We start from the raw sequence: 24408 nt of genomic DNA, 5'->3' as shown, positions 1-24408 counted from the left end.
TGTAACCTATTTCTATTAAAACTTCTATCTCTATAATATTACATTTAGTCCATATCTCTCTAGCTGCACATACACACACACATATACACACACATATACACAGAAATCTCTCCTTTATATAATAGATTCCTCAAGTAATGAGTCAGCATTTTCTTTCTAAATTAGTATGTAAAATGGCTGAAAAACTGCCCACCCGACAAAGTCTGGCCCCGTTGGCCCCCAAAGAATATTTTTTTACATCCAGCACAACGCTAATCAAGAATATACCAACTTTGTGAGTGTGTTTTGTAGTTTTTCACTTTTAGTTGGACATCACATGTACACACCGTCAACTACCCTTAATATAATAGATTGAGAATTATAAAAATGAAAGAAACAAGAATAAAAATGATATTAGTAAGTTCAGAACTGCGATTAGGTGTATATAAGGGTTATCCTGCATTCCTGTATAATGTATATAAAAATGATCAGATGTGATGAGGGGGCATTTTTTGAAGGAGTAACAGTTTTTTTTTCTTTTCTTTTCAAACAATACCAGTCATATTTTTACTTATTTTCAGCAGACTCACCACCTAAAAGATGGAAATGGGGAGTATGAGTCAGGATTCATCAATATTTGCAAAAATCAGTTGTAGTCACGATGGGTTTTTTTTGGGGGGGGGGGAGGGGACAACTTCTCAATTCTGAAGTTAGGAGTGAGAGTAGACAATTTTTACTGAAGTCGGTCAGAATAGGAGTCAGTTTTTGTTGTTGTTGTTGTTGTTGTTGTTGTTGTTTTTTCAGATAACTTCACACATTGGCAAAGTATAATCTGATATTTATGAGATAGAAGATTATTATTATTATTTTTTTTTTTATTGCTCTGGTTGAATTTCAAGTGTTTATCACCAATACAATATGACCATTCGTCATCATCCGGTTTTGATATTTAGGGGGCTACAAGTGTCCAGGACACTTGTCAGACAACACCAACTCAACCACGAAAATTCCAAAATGAATTTGGAAAGAAATCTTACACTCTATTTCCATAATGAGACTTTTTCCTTTTGTGCGTTTTTTTCTTTTTATGCTTTTTTTAATTTTTTAATTTTTTTTTTTTCGTTTTTAATCTTTCTAGTTTGAGACAGCTTCTTTCTTCACTGAGGTATTATTTTATATGAATATTAGGACAAACACTGACAAAGCATAATTTTCTTTCTATTATTTTTTACAAATGGTGTACACTTGTAAACCTCCATCACTTAGGGTCGACCATGAGTGAAACATCCTTAGCCTAGTTGTCTGGCTGTCTTCTTGGCTGGATTAGAACTGCTTGTGGCTGAAGAGACCAATGCAGAAGCAGCAGACGGTGTTATAAAAGTCACAAACATGTGTGGTCTCTGGACAATGGTGCTCTCTTTTCTGCAAGTGCACTTCTCAGCAGCTACATTTATTAATCTCTCCTCCCTACTTTTAGATGTTGGCGGAGAGTTCCTTTCCATTTTGATCGGTCATCAGCAATACTTTCCCAAGACCCACCCAATGTTGATGTTGATTGCATTCATATATATATATATATATATATATATATATATATATATATATATATATATATATATATATATCAACCACCTAGCGGTTGCATCTGGAAACTCATAACTTGGATTTTCGCTCGTATGTAGAGGAGGATTTTTGCTCTGAAGCAATATCGTATCTCGAATTTCTCGTAACTCGGGTAGCTCGTATGTTGGGGGCCCACTGTATATATATATATATATCCTCATGCTTTCACTACACCGATGAAGACTGAAGGATCGGTCGAAAATTATGTACTTATAAAAAAAGTTTTTTAATTTTTTTTCATAATATTATTATTTTGTATTGCTGCACGTCACCAATTAAAAACGAATAAAGAAAAGTTATAAGCTTTTATACTTTTCGCATTCTTTTTTATTCATATATATATATATATATATATATATATATAAAATTTTGTCTATAATGTCTGTAGGTATTTAATTATTATAGTAAATAATTATATCAGTCCCTTTAAGAAACTTGTTTCTTATCATTGAGCACTTTCAGTTGTAATAAAGTCGGTCAACTTAGCTAATACGCGCAGAGCATCATATAATGATAAGATCACTCTGACTGACGCTAAAAGCGTTTAATAAGAATAAATGTTTAATTTCAACTGTATCTTTTGCGGTTTACGGTAGCCTAGTGGTTCGGGTCCTTGCTAATGAAGCCAGACATGACTTCTGTTGCCGGGGTTCGAATCTCTCGACTGGCGTTAATCGTGACACCCTGCACTGATGATTCCTAAAAGGATGAAACACTAGTGTCTGTAGGTATTTAATAATTATTATAGTAAATAATAATTATATATATATATATATATATATATATATATATATATAAATATTAATTATATATATATAATATATATATATAATAATTATATATATATATATATATATAATAATTATATATATATATATATATATATAATTATTATTTACTATAATAATTATTAAATACCTACAGAAACTAGTGTTTCATCCTTTTGGGAATCATCAGTGCAGGGTGTCACGATTAACGCCAGTCGAGAGATTCGAACCCCAGCAACAGAAGACCCCCAACATACGAGCTACCCGAGTTACGAGAAATTCGAGATACGAGATGGCTTCAGAGCAAAAATCCTCCGCTACATACGAGCGAAAATCCAAGTTATGAGTTTCCAGATGCAACCACTAGGTGGTTGATAGTGTCGTGTGTCACTACATCTCCTTAATGGTGACATTTTAATTCGAGATATGAGCTTCATCCAGGAACGAATTCATCTCATATGTTGGGGATCCACTGTATATATATATTAGTAATGGGACGATCCCAATATTTTCCCAATTCTGATACAATTACCAATTCCATTCTAAATTTCCGATTCTACGTAAATTTCTAAATTAGACTTCGTTATGGGGTGGGGATCGGATTACTAAAAAAAAATAGAAAAAATAAAAAACATGTAAAATGTGTATATATTTTTGCAAATGTAAAAATACACTTGAGTTTTACTGGTAGTTTAAAATCAATAAATATTCATTGTTTCATCATTAATTCAATCCATAGAAAATTAAGTTTTAAACAAAAATAAAAAAAATAAAAACAGTAAAAAAATCTTATTGATTTTTTTTGCAAATTGTTATCCCCATCTTTGTAGTTGTTGTTGTTTTCACCACGAAAACATGGAAACATGTTTCAGCATGTTTTGTGGTGAAACAACAACTACAAAGATGAGGATAACAGTTTGCATTAAAAAAAAAACGAATACATAAATTATAAAGACCTCATCCCAAAGAATTTCAAAAAGCAAAAATAAAATAATATATAATACCATTCAATACGGACCTAACAATGGAAGACCAGATAATTGAATTTATAAAACCATAAAATCCGACCTTGATCGCCCTTCGAGGCCCATGATGCAGTGGATAGAGGCGTTGAGTCTCTACGGTTTCAGGTGTGCATTGTCTGAGAATAGCAGTTTCAATCCTACCCAAAGCAGGCCAGAGGATTAGTTGGCCAAAACATGGTGAGACAACAACAACTATGGAAGGCAGTAATTACTGGGGATACAGTTAAGAGACTCAGCATTTCTATCCCATTGCGGTTAACCACTTGAAGAAGGCCAGAGGATAAGTTGGCTGAAATATAATGAAACAACAACAACTATAAAGATGAGAATAACAGTTCACAAAAAAATGGATGCATAAATTATGACGACTTCATTTCAAAGAATTCTAAATAAAAAAATATATATATTAAAAAATCGGGGCATTGGAAAACAGGCATAACATTTTTCGATATTCCCCTAAAATTTCGATTTTTTTTTTTTGTATTTCTAATTCTGATTAGTCGTCTCATTACACACACACACACACACACACACACACACACACACACACACACACACACACACACACACACATATAGTCAAAACATATTGCCTGGCAGAGGGTTTAGTCTCATTCTATTTAAGATGCACCAACTTGTTACGATTTTCCTGAAAGTGGACCACATTTTGGATTTATGGAAACATAAATACAACCATCTTCATCTATGAAAATCAAAGGGGAAATAACTTGCATAGCTTAAATAAAGCTTACTTCCATTTTTAAATACAACTGATGTCGGCTAATAATAATTAAAAAATAAATTAAATATAAATTGAATAAATCAACTTTATATTATTAATATTTCTAAATAGAACAATTAATTCTATTACTGGAGCTAATTATTAAAATAGATTTTCTTTAATATAATATGCAAATGAGATAACTTTTTGAATGTAGATTTCCTTTAAATAAAATAGTATATATATATATATATATATATATATATATATATATAAATTATGCAGGAATAAAAGTGTATAAAAGTTCGTTTGTAGTATAAAAATTACTTTGTGAAACGGTCTATCTTTTGTATGTATTAATCAAATTGTAAACAGACAAGAATACGACGTTAATAGGATATATATATATATATATATATATATATATATATATATATATATATATATATATATATATATACTGTTAAATGTTAAATTTTATTCCAGTAATCAGAAAAAAAAAAATTAGTCCACAATCATGATTTTTTTTTAATATAGGCGAAATTTTCCATTTTTTTATGAAGTAATCTCATTTACATATTATATTAAAGAAAATTTAGAAAAAGAAATCATGATTATGGACTGATTTTTTTAGTGGTTACTAGAATGAAACTCAACAGCATATATGCTCTGAAGGAAGAAATACATCTTCATTCAGTAGCAGATGTGCTAACAGTTATATCTCATAGGATTAATGAATCTCTCGATGTAGACTTCCTTTCTAGGGCAATTGCTCTTGACATATCAAAGGCCTATGATAGGGTATGGCATAAAGGTCTACTCCAAAAGATCTCCAGTTATGGTATGGATGGAAATGTCTTCTCAATTATTAAGTCATTTCTCTGTGATAGGTTCATAATAGTAGTAGTTGATGGGCAGAAATCAGAAGCTCACAGTATTAATGCTGGAGTCCCTCAGGAGTCCATCCTGGGCCCAACTCTCTTCCTGATTTACATCAATGATCTTCCAAATCACATTCTTAGATCATTGGTAAACATTTATGCTGACAACACTACCATTTATGGCAACACATCAAAAGCTGTAAATGGCCAAGTTCTCTCTGATTCTCTCTCATCTGATTATGAGCATATGGTACTATGGGGAAAAGGTGGCTGGTTACTTTTAATGCATCTAAAACCAAGCTTCTATCTTTACATCATCAACGCTCTGATCCCCATATGGCATTAATTGAAATAAATGAATAATTGGGGAGGCTCCATGTTTTGATAAGCTTCTGGGCTTGACCTTTACTTCTGATCTGAAAAGGAACATGTACATCAAATCCATTGCCAGGTCACCGGAAAAATAGTGGGATTGTTCTACTGCTCCAGTAGATATCTCACTGCTGATGTAATTCTCTACCTATATAAGAGCCAGGTACATCCAAGGATGGAATACTGTGTAGCAGCCGGTACTCACTACAAACACAGGCAGGAACTAATTCTCATGATTCGAGATTTGAAATCCATTTCCTTTTGGCTTGTCCAATCACAAGCCAGCTCTTTATCACGTAACAGAGTATATAAAAGGCGAAATCTGAAACCCTCTCTTTTCCTCGATGCTCTGTCAGCAGGACACATCGCCAGGGGTCTTCGGCCCCAGGCAGAACCTGAGTACTACAAGATAACAATGGCTCTTTTCAAACTACCATTTGTTTCCAAGTATCCACACAAACTTTATTTATCATGCTAAAGAATTGCCCCATCGATACAACTCACACTCGCCCATGACAACACGCAAACACACTGAAGTCTTTGCCCTTTCTTTCTCCTTTAATTGGCGACTACTACCTATAAAAACGTGTGGACTGAGCTACTCTCTCCTCAACAAGCCGGCAATATATTAATTCTATCTTTATACAAGAACACTTCAACCTACTAATCTGTTTCTCTCTCATCAACCAACGCTACTAACGAAAATGACAAAATTGTTTATCAAATATTAAAATGAGACTTCCTTTCATTGTCTTCATTATTAACTAAAATGGTGACCCCGGAACATGTAACTTCCTATGGCTTTATTTGTTATTTTCATTATGCTTAAAACATAACAAACTTTCAGTAACACTACATTTCACATTGCCAAAGAATTTTTTTTTCCTTTCAAAAATTTGGTTTATCTGCACACTCGTCACGAACAAAACAAAGTAGCATTTAAAATAAAAAATCGGTTTACCCGCATACTCGTCACGAACAAAACAAAGGAGCATAAAAAAAAGTATGCACATTTTTAGGAATGCTGAGTCTTAACTACCTCCTCAATAATTAGTGCCTTCCATAATTGTTGTCTCACCATGTTTTGGCTAACTGATCCTCTGGCCTGCTTTAAGTAGGATTGAAACCGCTATCTTCAGACAATTCTCACCTGGAACCATAAACACTCAACACATCACATTTCAATCTGTGGCCGATTTCTCAATTGGATAAACCAGAAAGGTGGAGATTAATGAGCTCCTGTCGTTCACTAAGAGAAAGTCTAGGCATATGGACAAAATGTTACATTATATAAGCTGGGACAACAACAATTACAATTAGAGATGCTTTGTTGCCTAAAAGATGGATATTTTATGCTGGTTTTAAGCTCATTTGTTGCTATGGGGTTTCTTTTTCCTTCTCAAATTGAAGTTATTTTTTAAATTCACGTGAACACTAAAATACTTCAGTTAAAAGTCAAATATGAACAGGTAAAATTATAGAGGAATAAAAGGCGAATCAAATGAGGTTGTTTAAACAATTACATTCAATTTAGCTTAAATTTGCAGTTTTGGAAAAAATGATAAGTGCGGATTTTCTTTTTGGTGACATATAATTTCATTAATCAGCATATATATATAACTATAAAACTCAGATCAGCTTGCTTGCTTGCTTGGGTGTTTAAATCATCTATTTGGGTTGTGACTTCCGGTTTCCAAAAATTTATCTGCTTACCTATTTCATGGCCGCCCTGTCTTAAGTCCGATATTAAATGCCACTGCTATGCTGCTATTCAAAGCATACACAAGGTTAACAATATTTTTGTTTTAACTTATTTTAATGTGTTTTCCTTAAAAATAAATGTAATTTAACCACGTTGAGTTAAAAAAAAAAACTGATTTAAATATACAATATATAACTATAATCATATTTATAACCATATTTACTGCTTTTAGTAGCACTCCTGTAGCTTCTGATGATTTTTTTTTTCAGACCTTACTTAAAAAATATTTTCTTTTCAAGGAGGGGAGAGGTAGAAACTTGGTTTTAGGAGTGCTTTTATTAGGGCCTCCTTAATTTTAATTAGTGTTTGCAATAGTGTTCTGGAGGCTTCCTGAGTTTTATTTTTTTCACTCATCACTTAAAAAAATGTTTTCTCAAGATAATAAAAGACAATATAATCTCAAAATCACTTTTTATTTTGAACTATTTTCATCTTACCCACTAAGGGCCAATGGGTAAACTAAAGAAAAAATAATGACGAGAGGGGGGGGGGCAAACCGAACTTTTCTCAAAGTGAAAAGTCGTAAAGAAAAAAAAGAAAAAATGGTGAAGGTGCACTGGGGGACCACCCGAAGATTTACCTTTAAAAAGTTGATTACGAGGAGGTTGAAAATGAGAAAATGCCTTTCGGAATAAACACCCCCAACCTCCCCATGTTAAGAACGGCTTTCGGAATAAACATCCTTTGCAGATTGAACAACCAGTGCGGCAACCGTGCATTGATCGTCTTCGGGTGGTCCCCCAGTGCACTTTCACCGAAAAAATAATAATAATAATGGTGGGGATGGCTGAAGGAGCCAATGTCAAATCAGGGCTGTAAATCAATTCTGAAAATGGGGGATCGATTTACTAGAACGTTGTATGTGAAACTGAACCCCCTCTCAAGTCTAAATATTGATTTTTTTTTCAACTTTTTCTATAATCTGGTAGCTTAGTGTCTAATGATCTGCAGAAATAGTTAAAAAAAAAAAAAAAGACGAAAAAGAAAAAATTGTAAGGGGATGCCGATTGTTCAAGTGCACCTACATATTTAAAAAAAATATTTTCTTTACCCAAGTTGTGAGTAATTAATAACCAGAACTTGATTTTTTCGTGTCCAAAATTATTTATTTACGATTATTTTATTTGTATTTTTCATTGCAAGTTGGAATTGTTTTCAACAAAAAAAAAAAACAAAAGCAAATATGTTTTCCTAAAAAAACAAAAAAAAACACTTGATCAATTTACATATTTAAAAAAAAAAACTGTTTCGTTTTTTTACGACCCAACCCAATATAGTTTACCGCCTAAAAGAAATCAAAATCTACTTTTTCTTTTCTTTTTTTTTTCTTTTTTTTTTTTTTGCTAATACGTTTCAACGGCCTTTAAAGATAATATAAAAGAAGGAATTTGTTTTTTAAAATAAAAATTCAACATTTTAGCGTAGGGGATCACTTTCTTATATAAATTTAACATAAAATGAGACCCCACTTCTTGGTGATGTAGCGAAACATGTAATCATTAGCATTTTTTTTTTTTTCCATGCTTGGTGGCGGGTATGGGGACAGAATGTGGTGGGGGTGGGGTCATAAGTTTCAAACATTTTGAAAATACGTAGAAACACTTCAAAACGTGTGTGGAGTGGAGTTTTCATTTTTTTTAAAGACTTGCTTTGAAAATGTCTCACCGTCTTAATCAGTTAATTATTAATTCCTGATATTTTAAAGGTTGTTAACACACAAAAAAAAAAAAAAAAAACTAGGGTGGACATGTACAATGCACACTCTTCTTGTATTTTTTCTCTTTTCGTTTTTTTTTTTTTTCAATTTTTTTTTCAACGGACCCCCCCCCTTATATAATAGATTTTTCATTTAATCTAAGAGCAATGATGTTAAGACCTTTATTATCCAATGTATTCCGTATTGATTTTGCTAGTTGCTACGTTTGTTTTCGTGCGTGCATTCAGTTTTTTGCACAATTGAAATTGTGTATGTTTTCACTGGTCGCCACGTTTGTTTTCACGCGCGCGTGCGTGCATGCATTCAATTTTTGTGCGTTTATACATTAATTCTGTGTACTCACTATTCCATAGCTAGTTATAACATATACTTACTCAAGTCTAGTATATATATATATATATATATATATATATATATATATATATATATATATATATATATATATCATCAATCAGCAGGGACTTTACAACTGAACAATTTCAGAAACATAACCTCTCCACACCCTGTTTCCAATGCCGTTGTCATAGATTGATGACTGCTGATTCAGGCAGGACATTTCTTCTGGCCATGGAAGCAGGGGTAAAAGGGCAGCAAGATAGTCGCCGTTTCTGTAAAATATGGTTTTTCTTGTTCCTCCTCCACTGTCCAGCTGCAGATGGAGTGATGCCATGCTTATTGATTCTCTGCTGCTTTCCAAGTTTCAAGGTCACATCCTGTAGCCTCCAAGGTTGATTTCTGCTGTTTCTCGTATCTTTTGCAAAAGGTCATGATCCGCACGTTCTTTAGTAGCTGTGATAACTGTAAAGAAATATTTTATGTCATTCATATAATGTTTCGATAATATTTTAAAAAATTTTTTTAGAAATTCTCTAAAAGTCTATAAAATCATTTTTTCTATAAAAAAAAAAAGTATTTTCCAGTTACTTCGATTTCTCTAAATTAAATATTATCTATATATGTATTATTTATGTATCTGCATAAAATTTCATGCATCTATTTTCAGTATTTACTTTAACATTGCTCGATAGGTGAGTAGAGCTAGGTTATATATTTAAAAAATATATATGCCATTTGAGTTACACAGATTTTTCTGCATTACATCCTTATGCTATTGTATGAAATCAATGCTACTTAATATTTTTATATTTTTATATTCATGCTATGATAAGTTTGCTAGTCAGTGAATCAGAATCTGATTGGGGCTAACAGGAGGATTTTGGTTGTTGGTTGTTTTTGTTTTACGGCATATCAACCCTTTTCGGGTTATTTAATGCCGAATCCAAAGATTTTGAAGAAAACTTTTTTTTAATAGAATATATTTGTTGTTTTCACGTCGGTTTCTATTTAACCCATAGTTGGGACCCTAACAGGTACTACCACTCTGGGTCAGAGTGGACCTGGGAGCAATGGTAATTAAAGAGTAGCTCCACACTCCCCAAAGCCCACAAGCTGGGGCCCTCACCACTGGATATAGTTTAAGGTCATATCCAGGACCCCCATTGAGGGACTTTTACCCTCTGCAGGGGGACAGTCGCCGTATTCTAATGCCCCACTGACAGGGCCGGGCTAACAGGAGGATAATATGCAGAAAATTCTTTTTATTGCTATATATATTTACTAAATTTACTATATGTACAGCAGAACCCTGGGATATGGTGGCCGTAGGATGCGTTTTTTTTCAGGTTACGATGTTGAATACAATGTTTTTTCTGAATCCTGGTTACTGTATTTGTTCCACCTTTCGGCGTCATTTAAATTGTTATTTGATTATATACGTGTGTATTATATACTGTACTATATTTTGTAACTAATTTTTAATTCCGTATCTCGGGGTTCTACTGAATATTAAAAAATATATATTTAGGCAGCATGTTTTCTCCTAGGCATATTTCATTAAATAAAATAGAAGTTTTTTGTCTATTAATTGTATTTTCGATCATTTCCAACTTCCAAATAACAGCCTTCACTTCTGGCAGGAACTGGCTGATGTAATCACCATATTTCTCATAAGTCCAAGTACTTTTCAATCCTTCAGGATTCGTCAGAGATAACTTAATCTAACTGGTTTTGAACAATTTATATAGGTTTATGTATATATATATATATATATATATATATATATATATATATATATATATATTAGTGCTGTGTGTTGGATCCTTGATGGATAGAGTAATTTCTGTATGAAAACTTGAATAGGAGAGCTTGAATAAAAGTTAAAAAGACAAAAACCTACACAACATTTTAGTTATTTTTATAATTCATTTCATTTCACCAGGATCGATGAAATTAATTTCGATCTAATCTATAAATATAAAAGCGAAAATGTGTGTATGTATGTATGTATGTATGTATGTTTGTATGTATGTATGTATGTATGTATGTATGTATATATGTATGTATGTATGTTTGCTTTTTGTGTATGTCCGCGAAAGGCTTTTTTCCCAGGCCTTCTGGGTAGGCTCGCTGATACTTAAAACTTTTTATATCGCATCTAAATCATAATAATACGACTTAACAATGGGGGGTCGCATGTGTATTTAATTAGCCCGAATTTTAGCCGCATCTTCGAAAAGTGAAATAATCTGGCTTGCAGCGCAAAACTAGGTCAGACACCACGCCACTTCCTCGCACCTGTTTATTTCGCTTCATAAACTTTCATATAACACCCTTATCAGTTCCTCTCCCTCGTGGTAGGTAACTGGCTTTTTTTCCCTTTCGTTTCCATCTTCGCGTCAAGGCTTAAGGGTTCAATCCTACCTTCCTACTAAAACTTTTTTTTCTTTTAACTTTTTTTTTAACACATATACCTGTAAACACCCGGGCAACGCCGGATACCCCCCCCCCGCTATTAATCTATATATATGAAAGCGAAAATGTGTGTGTGTATGTATGTTTGCTTTTGTGTATGTCTGGAAAAGGCTTTTTTCGCCGGCCTTATCTGGGGGGGGGGGTCGCTCATTCTTAAAACTTTTTATATCATGTCTAAATGATAATATCTACGACTTAACGACAGGGGTCACATTTCTATTTAATTTGTCCGACTTTTACCAACTCGCCGCGTCTTCGAAAAGCAAAAAGCGGGGGAAACAGTAACTGGCTTGCAGCGCAAAACTAGGTCAAACATCACGCGATTTTTTCGCATCTGTTAATTTCGCTTTATAAACGTTAATTTAATACACTTATCAATTCCTCTCCCCTCTTGGCCGAGATGGTTAGGTGTCTGGCTTTTTTTCCCTTTCGTTTCCACCTTCGCGTCAAGGCTTCGGGTTCAATCCTAGCTAAACTTTTTTTTTCTTTTGCACCTCCAAACACTCGGCCAACGTTTTTTTTTTTTTAACACACACATCTCCAAACACCCGGGCAAGGCCGGGTACCCCCCACTAGTGTGACATAAAATTAAAATGGACGAAATTAATTAATAGAATAGATGGTTAAAATTTTGTGTTGATTTTTTTTTTACTTTTTAACTTATATATAAAATTATATAAACATTTTCTTTTTGACTGAAAGATTCTTTTGAGAGTTCTATTGAGGACATGGGAATGTCAAAATATTGATGATCCGTGTAGATCATGTACATCTAAACAATATGACATAAATGCGGGAGTACCTCAGGGGTCTATCCTTGGACCTCTATTATTCCTGATATTTATAATTGCCCTCCCTGATAAAATTGTATCGAGATGGGTATATTTGCCGATGACACCATTCTCTATAACAGATATGAGGGGAAAACAAATGAACACATATCTAAGGAAATGGCAGAAACACTAGAGGATGACCTCCAATCTGTAGTGGAATGGAGACAAAAATGGATGGTCACATTCAATGCTGCTAAGACTAAGCTTGTTTCCTTCAATAACTACAAGAAACCTTCTCTACCACCAATAGCAATGGCCAAGAACACATTGCCTGAAAGTACTTCTTTTAAACTCCTCGGCCTAACCTTTACAGGGAATATGAACTGAAATAGATACATTGAGAGCATTGCCAAGGCTGCTGCAAGGAAGGTTGGCTCCCTCTACCGTGCTAGAAAACTACTTATGCCTGAAAATATCCTGTACCTCTATAAGGCCACCATTCGCCCATGTATGGAGTACTGTTGTCACATCTGGGCTGGTGCATCTGCTGCTTGTCTCTCGCTCCTGGACAGGGTTCAAAAGAGAGTCGCCAACCTGATAGGTCCTGAACTGTCATCTAGGCTTCAGCCTCTGTCCCATCGACGAGATGTTGCATCCCTCTGCCTGTTCTACAAATACTTTAATGGTGAATGCTCTGACGAACTGCAAACACTTTTACCTCCTCAACGTAACTACCCCCGACAAACCCGACAAGCTAGTAAGTCTCATCCCTTTACAGTAGAGATCCCTAGGTGCAAGAAAGCCTTTTACTCCAATAGTTTCTTCCCCAGAAATGCAGGTCTTTGGAACTCCCTTCCGGGATTCTGCTTTCCCAACTGTACTGATATGCAGAAATTCAAGTGTAATGTGAACAAACATCTTTCTACTCATCTCCCTTCATAATGCCCCTGCAAATTAAGTCCCTGATAGTAGCCCCCTGCTTCAAAGTGGCACTGTGCCTTGTTTGGGGTGAAAATTGAATAATAAAAGAAAAAAGACTTCTTACAATGTTTATATAATTTAATTTATATAAAGTTCTATATATGTATTGGGCACTTTTGAAAAAGTATTGATTTTTAGTTCATGCACACACACATATTGCAGTGATAAATATAAATATTGGAGCCTATGAGTGTCAGAATGATAAATATAAATATTGGAACCTATGAGTGTCAGAATAATTAAAAGCTCAATGTACCAGATAGAGCAATTACAAAATTAAAGAAAAAATAGATGATGAAAATAAAATTGAAAAAATTACAATATTTATTGATCCATCAAATTTTAACGTCACTGATTACTAATTTAGGAATTAATTGATTGATTTAATTTGTTATTGAAATGACTTTTTTTTTTCACAAAAACGTTTCTTACATATTTTTTTTTTTGTAATTGGTCTATCTAGTATATTTTCAAATTTATGCATTTTTTTTACTAATGTTTATCTTTTGATGAAAAGTGCATATCTTTGAAAATCAATAGATTAAGGATTTTCATTTTTATGATTCTTTATTTCAATTTCTTATATATATATATATATATATATATATATATATATATATATATATATTTGTAGTCATCGACATACAGTCCTGTTTTGTTGAATCACAACTCATCAGTGCTGCTAGACTAGCACCTTTCCCAAGCCGAGGATTGAATCTAGAACTATCGCGTTGATAGTCAGCAGTTCTACCGATCGACCGACGGGAGTGGTGCCCGTAAATAACCTCGCCAAATGTCTATTTTAAACAAACATCCGTCCACCACTTTTATAGTGCTCAAAACACCTGTTTATAAACAAACAGCGAGCTTCGCATTTTTCAGCCAATTAAGTAGCGGGTGAGATTATTTATGACAGTGTTCTACCCAAAGAGGGGGGCTTAAAATATATTTGAAGTCATTGACATTCAGTCCTGTTTCGTTGTATCACAACTCATTAGTGCCGCTAGACTAGCACCTCTCCCAAGCCAGAGAATTCTGTGTATCTTAATTGCATGCATATTTTCATAACTTACTATCTAGCTGTTCTCACGTATTGAGTACTGTTGAAGTAAATACTGAAAAACGACACACACTGTGAGAAATTTCATATACGGCAGCCATCTTTTCTTGTTTGTCCACCCACGCATTAGTGGTTGGCTGTCATTGGTTTAAATTTGAATGTGTCAGGTGATTGACTTGGCACGCTTTTGTATCATGCTTTCTTTTTCAGTCTATACAGAACTCGGCATCGGGATAGACTAAAAAACCCAGTGGCTCCCACTGTAGGGAGCTAAGACAATTCTTCATGAACACCAAACAGTTGGTGAACAAAGGACCACATCTCTACAAGCAGAGACTACTTATGCTGCTGAATTTATCCTAATTGAGGATGACATTCAAGAACTGTTCTGCATGTTTATTTACCAAATATTGAATCTTATCTCAATTCATCTTGAGGCCCAAGGGGCTCACATTACGCCTAATTATAGGCGCCATCATTCCCGCCAAGTTTATCATGAACATTCATGGATCTTTTCGAGGAACAACGAACTAACATTCCGAGAATAGGAATTCAGAACTAAAGGCTCCATGCGTATGGGGGCAAAACGGGCCACCATTTTGCAAATATACAATAGCAGAACCAATAAACTTTCATTGCTGTTATATTTGAATAAATTTTGAGTTTGAAAGGTATGGCTTTTGTATTTGTGGATTCTTTTGCCTCTGCAGGGAGGAAATTGAGATGCGAGTAATAAATTTCTCACAACGCACACCTATATATATATATATATATATATATATATATATATATATATATATATAGGTGTGTGTGTGTGTTTGTCGATTTTCAGTATTTACTTCAACAGTACTCAATACGTGAGTACAGCTAGATAGTAAGTTATGAAAATATGTATGCTATTAAGATACACAGGATTATCTGCATTTCATCCTCATGAGGATTCCTCAGATTATTGTATTAGTTATTACTATTAGTGTTACTGCGTTTTTTATATATACATGTGGTGTTAAGTTTGCTAGTAAGCCAATCAGATTCTTTGTTATACACACACTTGTTTATAGAAACCAATGGTGGTACATTTATCAAACAAAAGTTCTCTTCACTTGTAATTCGCCTCTTTCTATATTTTTGTTGGGAATGGGCCATCTTTTGTTATGTATTAAAAGGTGACCTTGTTTAACCTGGGTTTGCTTAGACATGCTTGCGTGTGTATATATATATATATATATATATATATATATATATATATATATATATATAATTTATGGTTACAATTATTTTTTAAATCAATAAAATGTTGCTTATTACAATCTCTTTTATGTCTACTATCTACATTCCAAATTTCCAAATTTCATAAAAATCTGTCTAGTAGTTTTTTAATTAATTGATACAATTATTTTTTTAAATAAATCGAACGTAGCTCATTAAACACTCTTGAGTCTAACTTTGCCTTTGTAGAGAGATATTAAATAGGGATAATATAACAGCATCACCTTTTTGAAGGGGGTTGAGGTACTTTTGTTTTTGTCCAATGCCCTTTTTAGGGAGCTGGCTATTTCCAATATTACTTTATGATAGTAAATAGAGAACTCTCTCTCTCTCTCTCTCTCTCTCTCTCTCTCTCTCTCTCTCTCTCTCTCTCATGCCCATACATGCAGCTATTTTAATATCATAGAAAAAAAAAAAAAGAAAATATATCAAATTAATTGAGCATTTGATTTAAATAAAATATTCTTAGAATGAGCGAATTAATAAATTTTGGGAAGCTATAGGATTCAGTTAAATTTTTTAAACTTTGCATGAGTTTAACTTGTTAACCTCTAATATGAAAAGTTGAAGTCAGCAACTTTTGCATGAGTCAAAGTTTTTTTTTTACCAACTCGAGAGTTGGAATTTTTTTCAACTAACTCTCCACCTTTGGTATCACTTGATTAATATACTCTAGTAAGCATGGAAAGTGGCGGTGTTGAAGTGATTAATCACACAAACTGACAACCTGATCAATCGGACTAATGTTCTCATCTAGAGTGTTATTTGCTAAATGTTTCGGTCAATGTAACCTCCGACCTTGTATCTTGTCAAAATCGTGAATTTTTCTGTCAAATTTTGAATGGTACCTTTTATGTAATCTATGGGAGTAGCATGCTCTCGTTCCCTCAACCATGAGTGGGTAGAAGTAATTCGCAATTGTATTTTAGTCACCCGCACTGAGGATTGAACCTTCAATCTTCACAAGAGTGTATTTACCACTGAATTTTACTAAGTACGTTATCCGTTATGCCACAGGCTCTTGTGCAAGGACCGATGACATCATGAATAAAAACTCCAGTGTTCAACAAGATACACCTGGAGAAGGTTGGAGGTTACATCGACCGAAATGTTGTGTTAATAACACTCAAGGTAAGAACAGTAGTTCGAATAATACAAATTATCAATCCTCATCTCAAAAATTCATAAATGTAAAAATTGTTTAGCATTTTTATGATTCATCGGTTTATTAATGTTGTCGATTTTTTAAGAAAAATACATCTTACATCCGTTACCTATCATGAATTAGAACTGAGAACTGTTTTGAAACAGGATATTTACTGTATTGACTGTAATACTTAACACAAAGGCAGAATTTACAAGAAAAAAGATAGATCCGTAAAGAATAGAGTTCATGACTTTTTTTTTTATTATTATAGACCTGGATTTCCCAAACGTCAAGACACCATCGAGCCTCTGAGAAGGGTAAATGTTTTTCACGTAGCACTAACAAGATAATTTCTAAAATAAATATGAAAAACATTCATTTCAAATTTTAACTTATACTTCTTCATTAATTGTTCTTGTTCGTGATTTTACTATATTTTCGTGTTTACAACCATTTTTTGTTTTCTTAATCAAAAATTGTTGCATTTTTTAAAAGTTATTCTTTTTAAATATTTTTTCATGAACCATTCTGAAAATTTTTACACCTGTACTTATCTCTATCTCTACTATTATATAAAAGTCACTTTGTGTGTGTGAGTTTCTTTCTTATATGTTCCGAAACGGCTGAGTCTATCTTTTGCAACTTTCACACAAAGATAATTTATACGTCTGACAGTGTTCTTAGACATGTTTTGTACAGAAATTCGTCCGATAAGTATCGAAAAAACCCGAACCCAAAAATAGTCTTTCTTTCCTATTGATAAAAAAGAATTTTTACAGGGGAAAATTTAGGTTGCATCGGCAAGGGAGATAATAAAATTTCAACAAATAATTTCTTCTTAGAAAAAAAAACCCAGATTTGTTAACATCTGGAAACATAGCTCAGAGGTAAGTTATTTTAATTTTTCTCATTAATGAATCCAATTTATGATAAAAGAAGAGGTACCATTTAAAATCGCCGTAAGTAATTTCTTTGTTTGCATATTTTAAAACATCCTACAAGGATATTGAAGATAAACCGTAATAACCAGATATATTCTGACACTACATTAACCAGATTACTTAGATAAATGCTTCCACAGTTTTAACAAAAGGGTTACAATAATATCGCGAGGTTTCCATTTACACTGAACTTCCACAGAATGCCCAGCAGCAATATATTACATATGAAAGATGTTGCTGTGGAATTTCCACATGTCCCGCTAGTTATTATATTATTATAATTATATTATTTGTTATTATAAAATGTTTCATAAACGTATCATACACTTTGAATTCTAATAACTGTGGTTCATTGGGGAAAAAATAGAAAAATTCTTTCCACCCCTATAAGAGCTATTGTCAAGATATACTTGAAAAACATCGGAGGTTACATCGGCTGAAACGTTGTGATATACTAGTCAAGTAATCTGAGCAATCCAAATAATACATATTATTAATCCTTGTATTAAAATTCAGGAAACATTATATCAAATTCGTACAGACCCATATTACTACGAAAATGATAATGACTCTACACTCTTTCATTTTGAATTGGGGGGGGGTATTCTGTTTGACATTCATCAATGAGAGCTGTTATTAAGCTACAGCTGAAGAAAGTCGTAGGTTACATCGGCCGCAACGTTGTGAGAATAACAATCCAGATGAGAATAGTAGTCTAAACAATCCAAATAATACGCCTCCTTTCCTATCCTTACGTGTTTTTTCTGTTAACTCTGCTACTTACGACATTAATCAATGACGCACCACCATTCCAATGCAAATTGCTTTAATGCCTCGCCTGTAATGAGAAGGTTAGTAACAGCGCCACCTACGATGACAAACCATTTTTCCATAGCAACCAAGAGAAGATAACTCTTGATGAAAATAGTTAACAAGCAGATCAATTTCGAGCGTTTTATTGCTTCCGATGCATCCAAGTTTTCGTTTTGGTTTATTTCTCCGCGGAAGTAATAAAAAAGGAAATGTAATATTGGTAAAACGATATTTTGGATATTTGATCTTAAAAACATATATATATATATATATATATATATATATATATATCAATTGCAATAAATATATCATCATCATCAGTTTAATATCCGTTTCGTTTTACAGGCTGGCATACATTGGACAGCTTTAAGAAATTGACTTGCAAAGTGACTTATGTTTGACCAGGTATTTCAAGAAACTCAACAATCTTACTATGCGTAATTGTTGGCTTATAAAAAAAAATAGTTAAAGCAACAACGAATATGTATAACTATATGTCCATCATCTTTGCATCTCCCTTCCTCATATATATATACTAGCAAAAGTACCCGCCGTTGACTGGGTTTAAAAAGAGCCTACAGAAAATGGACTCTGATTTATGAAAGTATGATAGGTTATGAAAAGGAAGGGTTGTAAGCTTCGAATTTGGGGGTATCAAAACCAAAGCAAAATATGATGAAAGTAAAAGTAAAATAGATAAACCACATAATTTATTATACCATACCTGTTCACAACTGAAACACTTATCACAATATTCTGTGGATCTATATTAAAAAACCTTGTTAAACTTTGTGACATATTTCCATTCTATAGAGGTCAGGTGCGAACGAACACCCCATAATTTTATTATACCATATTTCTCCAAACTGAAACATAATTATCAAAGTATACTTACGCAGATACATATGAAAAGTCGTTATTAAAGTTTGTGCCTATTTCCATTATATGGAGGCCAAGCGCGAACATAAACCCTACAATTTTATTATATCATTCCTATTTAAATTAAAACATACTTATCAAAGTATTATTATGTACATCTATATCAAAAACACTTGTAAACTTTTTTTCTTTTTTTTTTAGTTTTTTATTTCATACTTTGTGGACCAGGCGCGAACGCAGACCCCACAATTTTAATGAACCACCGTTCTGCCAGATCAAACATACCCATTCCTGTGTCCCGATACATCTTCTATCATTATATGTAATCAGTTTTTTAAAATAGTCAACCATATAGGAGCCTATTCGTGACCACACACACACACACACACATTCAGCTTTATATCATATATATATATATATATATATATATATATATATAAATTTTTATAACACAAAAATTGAATTGCAGCAAATAAAAAGAAACAATTGAATTTGATCAAAAGTGAGTTCTACTTATATTTGCATACAAGTCTTTTAAAATCTGAATCTCTTAAGAGTATGTATATGGATATACTACATTTATTGGCTTGTAAATAATAGTTAGAACAAGAGCGAATACGTTTAAGTATATGTCCACCATCGTTCCATTAATATCTCTCCAATGAGATTTTCTGTAAACTTGTTATTCAATACTTGACAAAAAAAACTGTAATTACACTAATTACTGATTTGTGTTTCGATAAACGAGAATATTAGCAAAGATTAAAAATATCAACCGCCGTAATAAATTTGATGGTCAGTCTACAACTCTGATAGATATATAATCGCTCTCTCTCTCTCTTATATATATATATATATATATATATATATATATATATATATATATATATATATATATATATAATTATTTACTATAATAATTAAATACCTACAGACACTAGTGTTTCATCCTTTCAGGAATCTTCAAGTGCAGGGTGTCGCGATTAACACTAGTCGATAGATTCGAACCTGGCGACACAAGCCATCTCTGGCTTCATTAGCAAGGACTGTATCCATTCGTCTACCGTTAACCGCGTGAAATAACATTGAAATTTAAACACTTTATTTTTTAAATGTTTTTTTACATCAGTCAGAGTGATCTAACCATTATATGATGATCTATGCATAAGAGCTAACTTGACCAACTTTATTTCAACTGAAAGTGCTCAACGATAAGAAACGAGTTTTTTTAAAGGGGCTGACATAATTATTTACTATAACAATTAAATTTGTGTGAAAAGTATGCTTTTCCAATTATATTTAACCCTTTATACCAATCCTTTTATTTATGAAGCTCAATGTATGTTAAATTTAACTACAGAGCATATGCAAATAAATGACGAAACAGCTATGTCCCAAATTCCAAGATGTTATTCATCTTACCATTTATTTATTTCAACATGTCAAAACATCCACTTTTGAATAGCACCTGTTTCATAGCACAGAAACAATCATACAATTATTATGTCAATTTTGAATATTTTCTGCACAACACAGTTTTTTCAATAGCTAAATAGTGTAGGACTAAAGCTATAAATATTTTTATATTATATGAACCACCTTGAATGCATAGAACAAACTCATACAAATTCACCAAAAGTCACTTTTTTTTTAATTCCCATTCAGAGTATACAATTGTTTCAGCCTACCACCAAGATATTTATAAAGTTCGCAATGTATGATGCATTTATCTTTTCTTGGTAAGGTCATCATCTGTGCTCATATAAATAAATAAAATGGTAACCTCCACAGGAAAACTGTAATTTTATTATTATAGAAGTTTTTTTTTTCCATTCACAATAAGGTTGTTTAGATCCCTCTACTATAATCATTGCATCCTTGTACTTATGCGGAACACATGGTACAAGGATGTCGCGATTTGAATGTACAAGTGTGAATAACGTTATTGATATAATGAATGAAAGTTCTTGGTAGTAGTAGTAGTAGGCTTGGGTGCAAAATGAGAGGATTCTTCATCCAATTTCTGGCAATGTCAAGTTTTTTTATATATAAAGGGAGATCTGCATTTTAGCAGTTTCCTGATTTTATATATAAGGAAAGACCTACTCTTTAGCAAAAGAAGGATGATATATATATATATATATATATATACGAAAATGGGATACCCTGTGACAATGACTGTCTCGACACCATTTTTCCTTGTTAACAGGGCGACTGTGTTCTTTTCCACCCACACCTCAACTGTTTTCCACCCACACCTCAACTAAAGTCTTTTCCATCTGTCCTGTTGCAGCAACGTCTTTGATGATGTAACATAGTGCGTATGTGCGTATGTAAATGCATGAGAAGTGACGTTATTGGTGGTGGGGAAGGGGGCAAAGAATTAAAAAAAAAAATACAAAGATCTCGACAGAGACAAGATAACGTTCAAAATCTCGAGAGAGACGTGGAGAACGTTCTCTATCACGTGCGTGACATCACGGCTGGCTGTAACAACAAAGAAATAAATGTCGTCATACAAACCAAAAAGCGAGTTGGAGTTCCTGTTCTTTTTTTCCACTTTTCAACCGAGTTCGCAAGTGTTCAATAGTGGAGACATGTAACTCATCACTCAGATGAAGAATTAATTTGTGATGGAATCCTCCTGCAAAGGTCACAAAAGCAAACCAGTGGACAGCTAAAAACCTGAACAATTAACCCATTACGTCCAAGGAAATCTATTTTTTTTTACAATTGAAACTGTGTAATGACTGAGAATGGATTAGTATAAATAAATTGAAAAGAAAAAAAGCGTTATTTTGTTTTATTTAGAAAGTGAAATATTGACTCTTCTATAAATGAGGTACATGTGATATATTTTAGAAATTGAAAAGCTATACATTCAATATAAAATTTACACATTATGGTAAAGAGCAAAACAGTTCACATGAAGAGTTACATTGTACCTTTGATACAGCAATAAGTTAGTTACTATTGCAAGACTCATTTATATAAGTTCCTACATCATCAAACAAATAGAATTTTTGCAAATTTTACAAGAATTTTTTAAGAAGGGTTCCAACAATTCTGGGAGAGAGGTTGATGAATCTAGATGAATTTTATCCTTTCTTCAGAATCCAGTAAGCAGTACCATTATATATAATCTTATAGATTTTTAAAAGGAAATTATTTTGAGTTCTATTTATAGGACAGTGAGACCTAATGGGTTAAGAAGGACTTAGTTAAGCTCCCAAATCTACAGATGGTGTAATTGCGATTGTTTAGCCATATTTTACGGCCTTGCTCAGGACTGCCGTGTATGGGTTGCCATGATTCTGGATGTAGTGTAGGTCAATGAAGAAGCCGACTCAACCCGACTAGGATGAATGCCCTTGTAGTAGTAGTAGTAGTAGTAGTAACAACAACAACAATCCTATGTAAATATTTTTATTTTCATAGAAACAATGCTCAGTAAGTTTCAGCATATGTCCACCATCTTTACATGGATATCAGCCAATGAGATCGCATTAAACAGGATGCTTTTTAGTCAATACCCAACAAAGAGCAATTATGGATTTTTTTTTCTCTTTGTCGAGAATATTAATAAAGATAAAAATCGATGGTCATAATAAAATTGATGATGTTTCTATGACCTTGATATATATGCATCGTTGATTCGTATTATTTGGATTCTTCGGACTACTGTTCTCACCTTTGTTGTTATTTTCACAACGTTTCGGTCGATGTAACCCTCGTCCTTCTTGTTGAATTCTGCATGAAATTTCGAATGAAATTTTTTGTTTTAAAGGTGGTGTAGTGGATAAAGTACTTGGTAAAATTCATTTGTAAATTACACTCTTCTGGAGGTTAAAGATGCCATCTTCTATGTGGACGGCACTTGAAATATAATAGCGAATTACTTGGACATTGGTGGATCATGGAATGATAGCATGCTACCCCCATGGATTAAATAATTCAGAATTGCGTGCAGATTTTCGAGTTTGACTGAAAGATTCCCAAGTTTAACAAAATATACATGAAAAATGTCTGAGATTACATCAACCGAAACGTTGTGAGACTAACACTCAAGATGAGAACAGTGGTCTGAATAATCGTAATAATATGAATTATCAATCCTCATCTAAAAAATTCATGTTTGACTTTTTGCAGTATCAAACAGTTAGTAATTGTAACAATTAATGAGTCATGTTTTATACAGATGAACATGTTTAACATTCAAATTTTTTTTCTCACACTATATTATGTGGTTTACACTGCATTTTTTTGTTGATACAGATGTTTGCATCAGTAATATTATTTCCCACACAAACATTACCACCAACAAACAAAGGTTATCTAATACATAATATGCAGGTGAAAATAAAAAACAAGGTTGTATGAATTAATTATACAATATTCAAGTTTTTAAATCTTTAGTTAAAAGAGAGGGAAAAATATTTAAAAAATAAGACATTATGTTTCTGAATTTCTGAATTTGACTTTTCGTATCATTTAGATTCTTTGCACTTCTGTTCTCATTTTGGCTGGCATTTTCACAATATTTTCGGCGGATGTAACCTCCGACCTTTTTCAGACATATCTTGTTGAAATTTAGTGCATTTCCCAAGTTCGGCAGAAGGTTCTCTGAGTTTGACAATATGCATCTGAAGAAGGTCGGAAGTTCCATCAACTGAAATGTTGTGAAAATAACACTCAAGATGAGACTAATAGTTAAAAAAAATCCAAATAATGAAAAATGAGACATTCAATGTAAATGCGTGAAATAGACACTGTGACCAATAAGTTTAACCATATGTGTACAATTTTTACATCGATTGCATCAGGCAATGAAATTGCATTAAACAAAAGGCTTGTTATTAAATAACCAACAAGGAAGAAAGAAAACAAT

The 24408-nt window shown here is 33.0% G+C and overlaps 1 protein-coding gene and 1 long non-coding RNA gene across 10 annotated transcripts in view; one reads left to right on the top strand and one right to left on the bottom strand.

Moving 5' to 3' along the window:
• LOC145297535 (uncharacterized) overlaps positions 1 to 24408 on the top strand; it is a 330130-nt gene that overhangs the window by 128949 nt on the left and 176773 nt on the right. The gene's annotated exons all lie outside the window — the stretch shown is intronic.
• LOC145297539 (uncharacterized) overlaps positions 1 to 24408 on the bottom strand; it is a 442212-nt gene that overhangs the window by 288510 nt on the left and 129294 nt on the right. For 2 of the 3 annotated variants that reach the window (XR_013870265.1, XR_013870264.1), the window contains one exon: positions 8214 to 9644. The exons of the other annotated variant lie outside the window; for it this stretch is intronic. This is a non-coding gene — a long non-coding RNA (uncharacterized LOC145297539). Of the gene's footprint in view, positions 1 to 8213; positions 9645 to 24408 lie in introns of those variants that run through there. 3 annotated transcript variants of the gene reach the window in all.

Source organism: Euprymna scolopes, chromosome 18 (assembly GCF_053919585.1).
Source record: "Euprymna scolopes isolate OS-2025 chromosome 18, ASM5391958v1, whole genome shotgun sequence".
Classification (NCBI taxonomy): Eukaryota; Metazoa; Mollusca; class Cephalopoda; order Sepiida; family Sepiolidae; genus Euprymna; species Euprymna scolopes.
Note: the sequence above shows the minus strand (reverse complement) of the source record. Positions and strands in the feature narration are given on the sequence as shown.